The sequence below is a fragment of the Pan paniscus genome, chromosome 14 (assembly GCF_029289425.2).
Source record: "Pan paniscus chromosome 14, NHGRI_mPanPan1-v2.0_pri, whole genome shotgun sequence".
Taxonomy (NCBI): Eukaryota; Metazoa; Chordata; class Mammalia; order Primates; family Hominidae; genus Pan; species Pan paniscus.
Window position 1 is genome coordinate 104239949 of NC_073263.2, and position 7337 is coordinate 104247285.

General features: G+C 40.0%; 1 non-coding gene across 1 annotated transcript; it reads left to right on the forward strand.

The window, feature by feature from the left end:
- The first annotated feature begins 745 nt into the window (after positions 1-745).
- LOC112436930 (small nucleolar RNA U13) lies at positions 746-849 on the forward strand. The gene has a single exon (XR_003025598.1). It is a non-coding gene; the product is annotated as a small nucleolar RNA U13 (small nucleolar RNA).
- The last annotated feature ends 6488 nt before the right edge of the window (positions 850-7337 follow it).

Genomic DNA, 7337 nt, shown 5'->3' on the forward strand with positions numbered 1-7337 from the left:
AACCGTTAAGTCAAATTGGGAGAGTTGGTTGGATGATGAGACCAAAGTACCTCTCACTTCGAAAATGATGTGATTCTTTGGCAAGTCAGTGACTTACCTGTCTTCGTGTCAGAACATTAATTCTAGGATTTTACTAGGATTCTTCCAAGTATAACATAAAGAATAGGGTCTTCAGTCCCAGGCTCCCCCAACCCCACATGTACTCGATGGCCTTGGTTTTCTGATCGTCCCTGAGACTGCTTTGGTTTCAAGATGCCACTGGTAAATTGGTAACAAGAACCAAATTCTGGCTTGTCTGACTCCAAAGCTGTGTTAATTTCATTGCACTAGTATTACAAGTTTTCCAAATCTTTCCTTTGAGTATTTTATCTATGATATATTACTCATATTTTAAATGTTCTATTAAAATACTATGGTATCTGGTACAAGAGGATAAGTACTCTTTATCATCTTGGATAAAAAGGATAAATAATTATTGGGGAAATAATTAAAGAGAGAATTTTGCACCTATCAAATTTACTCAGAGGTTATCTACCCCTGTTTATGTTTTTTTTTTTTTTTTTTTTTTTTTTTTACAAAAGAAAGGGAGATAGTAATAGCTTCCACCCCTTGAAGACTCTGAGTTGGCCTAATAGAATATTTTAAACAACCTTTTATTTCAAAGTTGACTTTTCAATATTGATATAAGGCTCAGTGTTTTCAAAATATTTTAAAAGTTGAGATTCTTATTTAAAGGTATATTGAGATCCTTTTGTGGTTCATACATGTGATGATTGGGTTTTCACACTCACATGTGAGATGTGCCTCCCTCCAACCTTGTTATGATGTCAGCACATTACCCATCTGACATGAAGGAGAAAAAAAAGGAAAAAAAATTCAACATTATGCAATCAAGTCATGTCCTGTCAATGGGCAAGCAAAATTTGTTTCCATGTGCTGGTCAGCTCTGCTAACCTCTCTGCTCAGTTGGCCGGTCGCCTTTCAGAGCTTTGCCATTGTGTTTGCTCATCCTGCTCCAAAATATCCAAGTGTTTATGTACCAGATGTCTGGGCACAGTGATGACTGTATCATCCACATTTAGACTGAGACACTGGTCTATAATACATTCTTTTCAGCACCATTAATTTGGGATGCAGTTAACATTTCAGTTCTATTTGTAAGGATCCATTATTTATGTTGGTTGTGGATGGAACAGCACATTCTTTGAGCTCCATCTATTTCTGCCACTATTTGGTGTTTTTCAAAGTGCTCTGAGGAGCTCTGTAGCTTCAGTGCAGAAAGAAGAGAGGGTAGAGAGCCAAGTCACCAGGGGCTCATGCCACTTTCCCTTTACCAAGAGCAGTTCTTCTTCTACTCATGTGCTTGGAGAATATCTTGAGAGGTTCAGTTCTAGGATTTTTCTTCTTTTCCATGTAATTTCCTCTTTTCCTTCCACCACTCAAGGAAGTATCCAGCTTAATTTTACTCCTTCCATAGAAGTGTGTTTTAGGGCTAAAAAGCAAATTCACCTGTAAAACTTTCTGAATTTTGTTTCAAAAGATTATGTCCATGGGAGATCATAAGAGGCTGGTGGTGGAGGCTGATAGCAGAGAAGGATTTTCTGATAGAGGTAGAATGTCCAGAAGATGCAGAAGGGACCATGAGGATCTCCCCTCTGATTAAAAAGAATGCTTTTTAATCAAATCTTGTGGTTTGGCTAAAAAGAGCAGTCTTTTCTTGGGGCGTTTCTTTTGTCAGCTATTTGCATGGTGTTTCCAGATTCTGAGATTCTCCAGTCCAGAATATATAAGTGAAAAAGTTAAATAGGAAACTAACCTCCATATCCTTTTTTGAATCCTAAAGTATCTAGCTAATTTTCCATATTTTCTCCACCTTTCAGTCTTCTGATATTTATTTTATGTGTTTTGTCCAGGGTTTTTAGCTGTAGCTGAAGGAAGAGGTATGGTAGAATGTGTTTACTCCTACTTGTGTGGAACACACACACCCTTGGGTTTTTGACCTGAACAACTGGAAGGATGGATTTACCATCAACCGAGATGGGAAAGACTATGGGTAGAACAGGTTTCCTCACGAAGATCAGCACTCCAGTTTGATTATGTTAAGTTTGAAATATCTACTATTCAAACGAGGGGGGATATTGAGTAGGGCAATCGTATATGTCTAGATTTTAGGAGAGAATTTTGGGGATGGGGATGTAAATTTGGTTGTAATCCAGTAGATAGAATGCCTTTAAAACCATGGTATTGAATGAGATCACCAAAGATGGAGGAAGAGAAAGAAAAAAACCCAGCACGTGCAACTGAGACGTAGGAGCCAATGACGGAGGTCTGTGGTATCCTGGAAGCAAACTGAAAAAAAATATTTCAAGAAAAAGACAGCAATCACCTGTGTCAAATACTGCTAATCAAAAATAGTATTTTTGAATTAGATCTAGCATTGAATTTCACAACATAGAGTCTACTGGAGACTTTGATAAGAAAAGTTTAAGTGGAATGGCGTGAGAAAGAAAGATTGGTGTGGATTTATGGGACAACGGGAATAGAGGAATTGGACTGTGAGCACAGATAATTCTTTTGAGGACTTTTGTTGCAAAGAGGAGAAAATAAATGGGGAAGTCATTGGCAGGGGAAGAAGGGTTAATGGATGATTTTAATTTTATTTATTTATTTTTTAGATGAAGGAGATAACAGCATGTATGCTCTTGGAAATGATCTGGTAGAGGGTGAAAAAATGCTAATGTAGCAGAGAGAGAGGAGAAATGTTGAAGTGATTCCATGAGTATATGAGTGCTCTGGTTTGAATGTTTGTGTCCCTCCAAAATTCATGTTGAAATGTAATCCCCAATGCAAGAGTATTAAGTGGTGGGGCCTTTAGGAAGCTACTAGGTGAATGGGATTAGTACCCTGAAAAAATAAAATGGCTTGAGGGAGCGTTTTTGGCCCTTTCTACCCTTCCACCGTGTGAGCACACAGCAAGAAGCTGCGAGTGAGGAACAGGCCCTCACCAGACACTGAATCTGCTGGTGCCTAGATCTTGGACTTCCCAGCCTCCAGATCTGTAAGAAATAAATTCTTGTTCTTTAGTAATTATCCGGTCTAAGGCAGTTTGTTATAGCAGCCCTAGTGAACTAAGACAATGAGAAAGAATGAGATTTGGCATGCAAATGGAGGCATTGACTTGAGATGGTTCTGTTCATCTGTGGTAATAGGTGAAGAGGCAAGTTATGTAGGTGGAGATGTGATGAAGAGAGTCTGTGAAGTCTCTTCTCAGTGAAGTATGAAGCAAGATCATCTGCTTTTGAGTGTGGGTACAAAGTGTTCAAAGTTTGAGAAGAGTAGCAAAGGTATAAAATAGCTAACAGGGCCAAGTTCTGTGGCTCATGCCTGTAATCCCAGCACTTTGGGAGGCCGAGGCGGACAGGATCATTTGAGATCAGGAGTTCGAAACCAGCCTGGCCAACATGGCAAAACCCTGTCTCTACTAAAAATACAAAAAAAAAAAAAAATTAGCTAGGCATGATGGCAGGCACCTGTAGTCCCAACTACTCGGGAGGCTAAAGCAGGAGAATCACTTGAGCCTGGGAGGCAGAGGTTGCAGTGAGCTGAGATCATGCCATTGCACTCCAGCCTGGGCAACAGAGCAAGACTCTGTCTCAAAATAAATAAATAAAAAAAATAGTTAAGAGGGTTGGGGAGAGAATGGACTATGGGAATGTACTAAGGCCCACCAGAGTTTCGTCACGAATGTAGTGATTCCAATTAGAGTGGCTGTGTGTATGTGGGGTAACCTGGTGGCAGAATGCCATAAATCCAGCTTGAGTCTCTCACTGCTTTCAATTGTCCCCTTCTCTCACTCATATCACCTCTCATCATCCCATTGTTCTTGAACAAGCTACAGAAAACAAAGCATGGCAACAAATTTGAGACAGCAGTTCCAAACATGCGCTCTGCAGTGACATGGAGTATTTTTGAGCTGTGAACATAGCGGCATCTGTTGGACACTGTATGAATTATTAGCTCAAGGGAGTTCACAGTTTTATTATTGCATGGTGCTACATTCCTTTCCATTACATACTTTCTTTGTCGAGCTGAGTTTTCAGCCGTTGCTGAAATAAAAGCAAGTATTGCACAAGAATCAGTGTGGTGTTCCATCCAATTCCAAAGTTTGAGTTGTGTCATGCCCAACAGGCAAACACACCTCACTCAGTAATTGTGGTTAAGAATGAAATAGGCGCAGTGGCTCACGCCTGTAATCCCAACACTTTGGGAGGCTGAGGCGGGCAGATCACGAGGTCAAGCAATTGCGACCATCCTGGCCAACATGGTGAAACCCTGTCTCTACTAAAAATACAAAAATTGGCTGTGTGTGGTGGCATGTGCCTGTAGTCCCAGCTACTTGGGAGGCTGAGGCAGGGGAATCACTTGAACCTGGAAGGCGGAGGTTGCAGTGAGCAGAGATCAAGCCGCTACACTCCAGCCTGGCAACAGAGCGAAACTCAGTCTCAAAAAAAAAAAAAAAAAAAAAAAAAAAAAAAAAAAGAAAAGAAAAAGAAAAAGAAAAGGAAAGAAAAAGAAATAAAAAATATTTTTATTTCAATTTATATGTACTATTATTTAAGCAACAACTAAGTTGTTAAGATATGAGTAAGGCCGGGCACAGTGGCTCATGCCTGTAAACCCAGCACTTTGGCAAGCCGAGGTGAGTGGTTTGTCTGAGGTCAGGAGTTTGAGACCAGTAGAGCCAACATGGTGAAACCCCATCTCTACCAAAAATACAAAAAAATTAGCCAGGCATGGTGGCGTGTGCCTGTAATCCCAGCTACTCAGAAGGCTGAGGCAGGGGAATTGCTTGAACCAGGGAGGTGGAGGTTGTAGTGAGCCGAGATTGCGCCACTGCACTCCAGCCTGGGCAACAAAGCGAGACTCCGTCTCAAAAAAAAAAAAAAAAAAAAAGTAAAAAAGAAAAAAAAAGGTATGAGTAATAATTGTTTAGACCTAAGCTACTTTTAGTGCTATTGTTAGCAATTTATTTTGACCTAGAGGTGCAGTGGAAAAATTAGAGATGCTAAGGGCACCTAATTGACTGAGAAAATGTGGGAACCTCTGACTTAAAAATGAATTCCTGTTGCTTTCTCTATTTCTTCCACGTACTGGGTCAAGGCCTCGTAAAGTGCAGTTGTGTGCAGTAGAACTAAGAAATTCTCATGCCAAAGTCAAAATCTTGCAGGGGAATCGCTTATGACAAACGCTCTCTCCACCCCACTCCACCAAGTTCCCTCATTACCTTAAAACTTGAGCCTAAATATCTCTCCCTGGTTTTAATGGCATATGGCTGCACCATGACCATCTGTTATAATATGGGAATTTAAAGCCAAGAGCAAACATGTGCCTTTTAGCTCCCCTAGGGACTTACATCTCTAAAAGAAGCCAGAACATGTGGGTCACCAGAAGACTTGGCTTGGAGGTTTATCGTTTTGTCAACATCTACTCCAAATAGGTAATTCTTGATAGATGACTTAGGCTGAATAATTGTGGCCTCAGGACTGCTTTCTTTTTGCCAACAGAGATACCAGTAATATACGCATGTGTGTTGGGGAAATGAGATGCCACCAGGTGGTGTTTGTTCATATGTCTATGTGTCTATGTGTGTTATGGTCCTTTCAAGAGACTGTCTCTCTTCCCTGACCTGACACTGTGAGTTTTGCAAGTCAAGATTGTGCTTTGCAGCAAAAGAAACTCTCAGCAGAGTAAACAAACAATCTACAGAAAGAGAAAATATTTGCAAATCATGCATCCAACAGAGGATTATATCCAGAATGTATAAGGAACCTAAATAAACCCAGAAGAAAAAGCAACTCCATTAAAAAGTGGGCAAAGGACATAAACAGACACTTTTCAAAAAGAGACAGACAAGCAGCCAACAAACATAAGAAAAAATACTCAACATCAGTAATCATCAGAGAAATGCACAATGAGATACCACTATCTCACACCAGTCAGAATGGCTATTATCAAAAAGTCAAAAAATAATAGATGTTGGTGAGGTTGTAGAGAAAAAGGAACACTTATACACTGTTAGCGGGAATGCAAATTAGTTCAGCCACTATGAAAAGCAGTTTGAAGATCTCTCAAAGAACCAAAAACTGAACGACCGTTTGACCCAGCAATTCCATTACTGGGTATATACCCAAAAGAAAATAAATCATTCTTCCAAAAAGACATGTACTCGTGTGTTCATCACAGCACTATTCACAGTAGCAGAAATGGAATCAACATAGGTGTCCATTAACAGTGGATTGGATAAAGAAAAATGTGGTACATATACACCATGGAATACTATGCAGCCATAAAAAAGAACAAAATCATGTCCTTTGTTGTAACATGGACGCAGACAGAAGCAGTTATCCTAAATGAACCAATGGAGAAACAGGCAACCAAATATCACATGTTCTCCTTGATAAGTGGGAGCTAAATCTTGGGTTCACTTGGACCTGAAGATGGGAACAATAGACACTGGGGACCCCAAAAGAAAGAAGGGAGGGAGGGAGGGATGGAGGAAGGGCTGAAAAACTTCCTATTGTGTACTATGTTTACTATCTGGGTGTTGGGAGCAATAGAAGCCCAAATTTCAGCACCACGCAATATACTCTTGTAAAAAACCTGCACATATACCCTCTGAATGTAAAATAAAAATGGAAATTAAAAAATAGATTGTGCTGGCCATGCATGATGGCTCATGCCTGTAATCCCAGTGCTTCGAAAGCCTGAGGTGGGTAGATCACGAAGTCAAGAGATTGAGACCATCCTGGCCAACACGGTGAAATCCCATCTCTACTAAAAGTACAAAAATTAGCTGGGCATGGTGGTGTGCGCCTGTAGTCCCAGCTACTCGGGAGGCTGAGGCAGGAGAATCTCTTGAACCTGGGAGGCAGAGGTTGCAGTGAGCCAATATCACACCACTGCACTCCAGCCTGGTGACAGATCGGGACTCTATCTCAAAAAATAAATAAATAAATAAATAAATAAATAAATAAATAAAAGAGTATGCATTGTTAATCCAGGTGTGGTGTCACGCACCTATAATCCCAGTTACTTGGCTTGAGCCCAGGAGTTCAAGACCAGCCTGGGCAACATAGTGAGACCTAGTCTCAAAAAAGATAGTTTAAAAAATAATAAATGCTTGAGGTAACAGATACCCTAATTACCCTGATTTGATCATTACACATTGTATGCTTGTATCATAATATCACATCAACCTCATAAATATGTACAGCCAATATGTACTCATAATAATTAAAATTTTTTTAAAAAATTTTAAGATTGTGCTTTGTTAATTT